Source organism: Camelus ferus, chromosome 5, assembly GCF_009834535.1.
Source record: "Camelus ferus isolate YT-003-E chromosome 5, BCGSAC_Cfer_1.0, whole genome shotgun sequence".
NCBI lineage: Eukaryota > Metazoa > Chordata > Mammalia > Artiodactyla > Camelidae > Camelus > Camelus ferus.
In genome coordinates this window covers 42,053,516-42,062,787 of record NC_045700.1, presented here as the reverse complement: position 1 = coordinate 42,062,787, position 9,272 = coordinate 42,053,516, and positions in this window count along the sequence as shown.

Genomic DNA, 9,272 nt, shown 5'->3' with positions numbered 1-9,272 from the left:
TCACTAGTAAGGGTTGGGTGATTCCAGTTTGTACTTGGTTGAGCTCTGTATGGAAAATGAGGAAGAATCAACTGCAACTAAAAATATGTGTTTTCAAGCAGCTTCATTGTGCAGGCGAGGAGATAAGTGTTGCTAAGGGAGGATGCACAGCCTAGAAAGTATTGTTTTCCTTTGTGGTAGAAGTGATCAGAACGTGGACAAAGGCCAGGTAGACGTTCTGGGAGATTGGAAGTATAACTGATAGAACAAGATCTCTGCAGAGGCAGGAGGATGAAATCCAGAAAAGAGGAGGGAAGTTTAACCATAAATCAGCTTCTGAAATTTTTGATATGAGGAAAAAGAGAGAAAAAGAGAAACTTTCATGTCCTTCATTATGCCCACGACAATGATAAAATTAATTAAATGTAAATGCCTAGTGTGAGAGCCTTGTCACATCACTTAGAGAAGTTAATGCACAATATATTTACACCTGTAGATACCATGAAGCATAGTTTTCAAAAATCGAAGCTCATTTAGTATGACAGATCAACAGTTTATTTTTAAAATCAGCATAGAAAAAGTCAACTCTATAATAAGTCTACTCTATAATAACTCTATAATATTCTATTTAGTGCATCCTAAATCACTTCTTTTATGGGGAAAATAACTCCTCTTCTGCAGGCGTAATTTATTCCTTTGTTTTCCCTAAATTCTTTCAACCTATTATTTGTAGTAGGTGCTAGTAATTTTATACCCGATAGAACTGAATTAACTTGTTAGTTAATATGTTTGAAGTGTATTTCAACAATTAGAATTCAAATAAGCTTAAGCTTTAGAAAACACCTGTGACTGATTAGGAATGGAAGCCAGGACTCTATAAATATAACTGCATTTTAATACTTGAAAAAAATTAATTTATACACACACACACATTATCTTTACTCTGCTCCATGCACTCCGGCTCTAAAAGACCACATTCTTATTCTCTTAACAAGAGCAGAGTGTGAATCTTCATTTGACATACATGAAGACCTAGCTGAAAGTAAAGAGACCTTACTTGCCAAAGTTTTCCCAGAGTTTTGCATCCATGAAGCTTAAATAGGCACCCAGTTTGAATAACTGCAAGAAAAAATGAAAGAATACACAAAACACAAAGAGAGAACTAGAGGACTAAATTAAATTGTCTTTGATCGTCAAATGCCAAGAGGGGTACCAGAAGGAGTCGGGCAGAACCACAGAGGTTGGTAACTTGTTCTGTGATCTGTGGGTTTGTCATCTGTCATGGCCTGCCTTCCAAAAGTGTGGGATTTCCCATAATCTGCTCCAGCAAAAAGGCAGAGGTCACAGATAACGCAAAGCAGTAAATAATGCCAAAGCCAAACCCAATCATTTTTGGATTTGGAATGCTTTCGCCCCTGCACATCTATCTAAAAACACTAATGATTGACTTTGGAAATTCTCCCCTTTTCCCTCAGAAATGGCTGTATCTTTGCCAACCCATTTGTAATGTTTATTCTCATTATTTTTCTGCCTTTTACCTTCTTGTAGTTTTAGCAGCAATACTCCAGTCTCTGGCAGGGTGTCTTGAAAAACTCCTGCAAGCGAGGCTGAGAATAATCACCAAGTCAGTCATACCCCAGGGCTCACACCTGGGTTCTCAGCTTGTTCCAAGCGAGCGATCCTCTGCTTTGGATCTTGGCCCTCAGAGCTGTCATTTTTGTTGACTCTCTCCTGACACTTCTCTCCCATTTGGGCAGCCTCCTAACCCTTCTGTGCTTGGGGGTCTGCTTTGAACTCTCGGGTCTTCCGAAGGCCCAAGTTTGATTGCAGTCCCCCAGCCTGCGTTCTTTCCTTCCTTAAGTTCTGAGATGTAACGTGCTTGCCTGCTGTTAATTCCCAAATCTCTGTGCTGCTGGCCTTTTGACAAATCCCTCAGCCCAGTGCTCAGCCTCCCAAAGGTTGCCTACATGTCTGCTTTGACTTACAGTCATTCATTCGTACATATCAAAAATATCTATGAGGCTTTCTACACCAAAGGCTATAAACCACACAAGCATGACTTTTAAAGAATACTACTTAGTATGAAGGTACTGAAAAATAGATGTGATTGGGTGTCAGAGTCTGTACTTCCTTTTGTCTCGTTATGGCAGAGGTTCGGGTACATGCAAGTTTTCATCTCCCTCCTGGGCCTCAAGTTGAATACATTTTCTTCCCAGGCTCCCTTGCAGGTAGGTGTGGCTATGTCGTTGAGTTCTGGACAATGAAATGCAGGGAAAGTTACGTGTCCCACTTCCAGGCCTGGCCCATAGAAACCTCCCACGTGAGCCTTATTCCCTCTTACCTTTCTGTCTGCCAGTTGAGGGGACTCCATGGCCTCAGAGGAGAGCAGAGACACAACACGGAAAGACGGAGTTCCTGAAGGACTTGATGGAGCAGAGTCTCTTCCTTACCAACTCACAGTGGATTGTAACAGAAGCAAGGATTGAAGTCTTCTTATCTTGTACCTCTGAGATTTCAGGGTTTAGCTGTTACACCTGGAATGCTACTGATGCTAATCAATGCATTCCTCTAGCTGCCTTCTTGGCTTTTGGGGTTTCAATCCTAGAATCTGAACCTATCTGTTTTCACCAGTCCTCACTCATGGAACCCCAGTTATAGTGCTGCACCCTTTACTGTTCCTTCATCTGTTTATTATCACCCTCGTTTAAATGAAACGCAAAAATGAAAACAAAAAGCAAAACATACTGTTAAGCTGTTTCCCTGGATAATATTCTCTTTTACCATTTCCCACATTTCTCTACTACCCAGATCTCCCCAATTAGTTTCAGGCATACTAATTTTTGGCCAGGGTTCCCATGTTCTCTCATAATTTACTGTGATCTGCCACTTTCTAGATGGGTGACCTTGGGAAAGTAGTTTCAACCTCTTCAAGACTTTGGTTCTTTACACAGAGATAATACTACTTTATCTCAGAAGTATGTTGTTAAGACTAAATGAACTTCAATCAGTTACCTCAGTTATAAAAGCGTAATACTAAAATATATGCCATATATTTTGCCTTAAGTAAGTATCAAATGGATATTGATCGATTTTTATTTTGAAAAACCTGAACTTTGGCAAAATGGAGGCATTCCACGTTAGTTTCTTCCCTCCTTTCGTCCTTTCTGATCTCTTTACTCTCTATAATTAGTTATATTTGGGGATGAAGACCTGAAGGCGCTTCTGCAACATGCTACCATTTGCTGCCCACAGGAACCTATGATATTCATTCATTCATTCATTCATTCATTCATTCATTCATCAGTCAAGTATTCACTGAGTACTCATAGTATGTTAGTATTAAGGGACACAGAGGCAGGACACCATAGCTAATGAAGAGAAAGCTAGAAAGTGGTGTGGGAGTAAGTGACTGCAAACCCTGAGGGCAGGACAAAGATGAAAAGGAAGACCATGGGGAAAGTCTTTAGCTAGATCTTGTAGAAGATTGGCATTGAAAGCAGAAGCAGCAGAAATCCATAATGTCATTATGCTCACAATTCCCTTCCTTCAGCCTTGGAATAAAAATATCAGAGGAAATTATTCTGTAAATGTGGCCATTATGTTTTACTTCTACTGATATTGAAGTTCATTCTTATCCCCTGAGGACACCAGTGGAGGTGGAAGGGAGGCAGTGGTCTGGGTAGGTTGGAGACGCCAGCCTGGAATTTAACATTTTCTGTAGGCAATCTCTTCATGAGTAATTGAAAGTGGGCTCTTTGAAATGCTAGTGATTTAATAACTTTCTTATGAATTAAAAATAGGCACATGCTCTTCCTTTTTTTTTTTTTTTTATAAAGTAGCCATTTAAACATCTGCCAGTGTTGGAAGTATTTCTATCTTAAATATTGCAGAACTTCGAAAATTAAAAGGTTTAGTATTTAGGGCAAATAGTTCCTGTCCTGTTTCACATAATCGAGGCTGAACTTTTAACGTCCTGACATTTCCTGGTACAGGGACAAATGCTGCCATGTTTTACAGCCACACGGAGAGTGAGGTAATCACTAGCAGCAGAGGCATTGATGTCTTTCTCTAAGTTATTCACAGTCTTCAGGTCCCACATGTGCTGATTCCTACCTGACATCTCCTCGCTGCCACATTCAATTGCTTTTGCTAATTTAATCGATTTAAAAAGAGCAGTTCTACTTTCTGCTTGCCTTTAAGGTAGGCGGGAGGATTGATGTATTTCCTTCACTTCCATTCCCTGAGGTTGATGATATTTTCAATAAGTAATCTGATTTTTTGTTCTCTGCTTTGCATTACAAATGTGTCTTTGGGATGTACAGGCATAGGGACCTGGCTGTACTCATGTAATGATACACATGTGTGTACAAACACAAATGCACATAGATACACACACAACATGCAAAGTGCATGTACATTATACATGTGTATCTTTGTTATATAGTTATAGGCACGTTACTGAGGCACACTTATATTTATGTGTATATGTGTGAACATTTAATGTATATACTTACACACAGTGAAGTGTTGATGGATGTGGAAAAGCTATAGTTAACAATAGGGGACTTTTTTAGTCAGCTAGGACTAGCTTCAGTCTGTGCCTCGGCATTCATAAGCATGACAACTCAGTTAACTCAGTCAAAAAACTTAACCTCCCTTATTCACAGATTATTCACCAGGAATAATAAAACTTTATCTCATGTCATACCCATGGAATACTTGTGAAGTTTAAATGAGATCAGGGACCACAGTGTTTGTCCTTGCTGTGAGCTTGGAACACAGCAAAAGATGAATGCTACCAGGTACTAATTTATATTATTTTTGTCTGGACATGTAGAGCCATTTTCCCTAATTAATAGCTATTGGTTCCCTGCCTATCTGTAATTTCTGGTTATATGATGATTAATTCAGATATTTTTTTTTTCAATTCTTGTTAAAAATCTTCCAAAACCAATGGACTCTGCAGGTTATCGAACTTCACGAAAATGATCAATGCACCAGATTTCTAAATATATTGCAATCATGAGATGAGTGTTCACGTAAAAACTAATAAATTATTTTTTCAGCCAAATCATGAGTAGGACCTTGATTGAACAATTGATGTTTCATTTGGTTCTAGAGCATTAGAACATTAGTGTGTGAGCATATACATACGTGCACACATAGATGTACATGCATGCATAGGTGATATATATATGTATAAACATATACAGCACAATTATATAAGATGGAAAATGCAAGAGAAAAAATAAAGCCAGAGAATAAAAATTAAATGCTTGATGGCAAAATCACAACAACACTTTCACAGAGACTGTCTGGATGGAGGAAAGGGTATGAGACTGTAAACAATTACTCCTTTTCACGCCCACGTGTCACAGTACTTATATGTGTGATTTGGGGCAACTCAGTGTCTTTAAATCTTGTTTTTCTCAAATGTAAACTGGAAATACTAAAATCTCTTTCATTTCTAACTTCCTGGGTTAGCTTGGGATAAATACTTAGTCTCTCTGAGCCCCAGTTTTCTTACATGTCAAGTGAGGTAAATGTTTATGTACAATAAAGGGTTTTTGTGAAGATGGAGTGAGATACATCATATTGACATGCTTTATAAATTACAAAGAGCTATATAAACTTCTATAGCTAGTAAAAAATAATAGAGGTATTATCACATGAATTCTTATACTTTAAATAATTGAAAGCATTGTTTCTTTAAAATTTCATCTTTAACACAATTTTATTTATATGTGGGTATATTTTTTGAAATGCGATCTCTAAATCAAAGACTTACCATCATTCCAACCTTGAAAGATCCAACTGAAATGTTCTATACAAGTTACTGTACAGAAAAAGTTAATTTCTAACATATGGGAAAATATACACTTTAAGGCTACTGTAATAAATATTAATACAGATTTCACATATATGTATGTGTGTAGTTATATGAATGAATTTGTCTGTCCTTAGGTACTGGATTAATTTTGTCAATCTTTAAGAAAATAAACTCTTTTCCTATAAAAATCTACCCAGCTCTATTTGTAATAATGAAACCTACCCATTTGGCCATTATTCTAGAAAAATACCCAATGGTGCCATTGACACTTAGCTATGCAATCTGAGAGGATAAGTGCAGTTCCCTTGGAAGTATTGCTTTTACATATTGTCAACATGGTCTGTGGCTGATACTTGCATATTATCCAAAAATCACTTCAGAAGTTATCCATATCTATTCCCATATGTTATTTTAAGACAGTGTGTATGGTAGCTCAAGTTTTAGATTTATATAGTGATTGGCTCTTTCAATTTTTTCAAAATTTATTAAATGCCCACCATATGCCAGACTTTTTGCTGGGACTTGAGGAAATGTGGAGAGTAAAATCCGACCCAGTCCTGTCTTTGTAAAGCTTCCAGTCAGCATGGGAGAGATGGAGTGGATGGCACTAACTGAATAATTTACAAAAACATGTAAAACTATAAACTAGTGCTAGGTTTGTGCTAGGAAGAAAAGATGAGAGAGTTATTTGAGTAGTAAAAATCAATTGGATTTGGTAAAAGATTTTAATTGTGAATGGATGGATGAAAGAAATAAAGAGTATAAAATTTGAGTCCTAGTATTTTGTTTAGTAACTTGATGGTTAGTACGGTCTGAGTTAGGAAATCGTGGAAGAGACCCAAGTTTGAGGCTGGAGGTGGAGAGTGTGTGATGCTCTGATTCGAACATGTGGGATTTAAGGTGCCACTGAAGTATCCAAGAGAAACTGTCAAACAGGCACTTATATATATATATGGTTCTAGCATTCAAAGGAGAGCTCAGGGAAGGTGATATAAATTTGTGAGTCATTGATATTGAGATAATTGAAGCCTTGGGAATGGGTAAAACTGCTAGGAATCATATAGATAAGGAAATAAAAGAGATTAGTAAAACATCTTGAGTAGCTGTGATATGGTTATAAGAATTATGTTAATGGATGTGCATTTGCTTACAAGTATTATAACTACATCAACCACAATAAATCAATCCAGGTATTAATGAAAAAGAGAAGAGTAAAATGCATATCTGAATATTGTAATTGGTAACAAATGTTATTCATTACAGTAATAAATATTTATCCAAATAATCCCGTTATTAACTTGTAACAAACACATATTCAGAGTTGGTGATTTTGACAACGTCAAGACTGAATGTGTTGGCTTGCTAAAAGGAGGCGGAACAGGACTGAAAACTGCTGATATTGATAGTTTTGTAATTTGGACATTAACTATTAAACACACGCTCACATTCACATTCACACATACATACATGCACACTTACAGTATGAAACTGAGGGATTAAGTTTTTTAAAAGATTTTTAAAAGAACTAGGGTTTGGCATTTAATAAATTTTTTTCATTATTTGTTCTTAGACATTGCCAGCTTAATCATGTTTTATATATCTTCTCAGCTACAAAATCCTTGAAACTTTTATTGAACAATAAATATTTTAGGTTAGACAGAGTTTGGGAAATAATGAATTATTTTGGAATTGGGTTTTCAACTAATTTTTTTTAGGAAATTTCTATATGGGCAAATAAAGATGGTACAGAAACGTGTGTTCACCAGAAACAACATTTAACCAGCCTATCCCGCTCCTAAAGGAAAGTTAATGGGGATGAAAGGAACACCATGAAAATTAATAAATAAACATCTGCCACCATCTTACAAAAAACATGCAATAAATTAGAGGGTGGGTTTAGTAGTTGTCATTACCAATTATTGTCTCTGTGAAGCTTTTAAGTCTTCATTCATCAAAGATGATGCTAAGTTAAAATGGTAATGTGTAGGATAGGTCCAAGTGCAGCCAGATACCTCTTCTTTGTTCCCCAAAGAACCTTGTACTCCTAAGGGACCTGCTGGCAAGGTCACAAATCACAGTGCACACAATGCTTAGAGCACAGCCAGTACCTACATGCCTGTTCCCTCTGTATCAGGCACATGCGAACTTCCGCTGGAACTGCTTAGCTATGGTGTGTCAACGGCTCTTGGGAACACCCCCTGTTTCTGAGCTTCAGATTCCATGGGGCTAGGGTCAAGGTCCATCTATGGTGGCATGAAGTGAGTTGACACCGCCCACGTGGGCTATGGAGTGGATCCACCAGCCATGGGGGACCAATTCATTGTAAGGGACTGGGTCTTGCACCTCTCCTCTTGCTGTAAGTAAACACTATGCAACTAGAGCCTTGCAGTGTTCTCACTCTGACTTTTAGAATATAGATTTGCTTCGGCCATTAGAATGAGGCAGAAGTAAATGGTGTGCCAGTGTCTCCCCTTCATGTCTTTTACTTCTGCCATCGCCATTAGAAGGGTGTGCTCAGAATCATACACGCAGGAGAAGGATGAATCACCTAATGCAGAGCTGTCCAAGCTAAGCACAACCTAGAACACTGTTTCCAGCATGCTTGCTGATGCTTGAGAGAGGCCAGCCAAGATCAGCAGAAGTTGAGTTTGTGGAGAAACATCTGCATCAACTTTGAGGAAGAGTGTAAGTGTTAACCTTTAATAGGGAGGAATGGGCCACTTCTGTAGGCTCAGGCAATTCTGGGGAGTCTGAGGTTTCAACATTTTTGGTTGCACCAGGCAACTTATCTCCATCCCTGCTCTGGATTCCATTCTTTTCCAAACAAGTCCCCGACTTTGGCAAAACCTTTAAACCTTCCAGGGGCCTCAGCTACTCTTACAATTAAGCCACATTTAGCCTTTAATTGTTTATTGATGTTTTCAGCTTTTTGTTAATTTTCCCCCCAGGATTTAACAAGGGCCACTCAATTCCATTTTCATTGTAGGAATTGGTATTTGTCCACACTTCTCAAATATCTGATATATGGTACCAGCTATGCATTTGCTTCAATCAGTACAGCCACTCGAGTGCAACAATGCTGGGATTTTTAACAATTGCACTGCCATCTTGTGCCCACTGTCAGTCAGGCGGCAGATATTTCAGCTCCAAAATACCATCCCAGTGTCTGCTTTCTTGGGCCATGCAGCACCAGCTGGTCCAGGCTGGGTTCTCAAAGAAGTCAATTCTGAGACAGAGATTAATGTGGGAGTGGTTTATCAGAGCGCGCTCTTGGTACCAAGGGAAGGGAAGGGATGGAGAAGGAGGATTGAATGGAAAAAAAAGCTGATGTGATGCAGGCTTAGTGGAGGCCTTAGCCAGCCCTGAGGGAGGGCTGACACTGGAATGACCCTTCAGAGTTATGCCAAGTTGTCCTTTAATTGATCACTTATTGAATACACTCCATGTTGAGGATGGTGGTTTT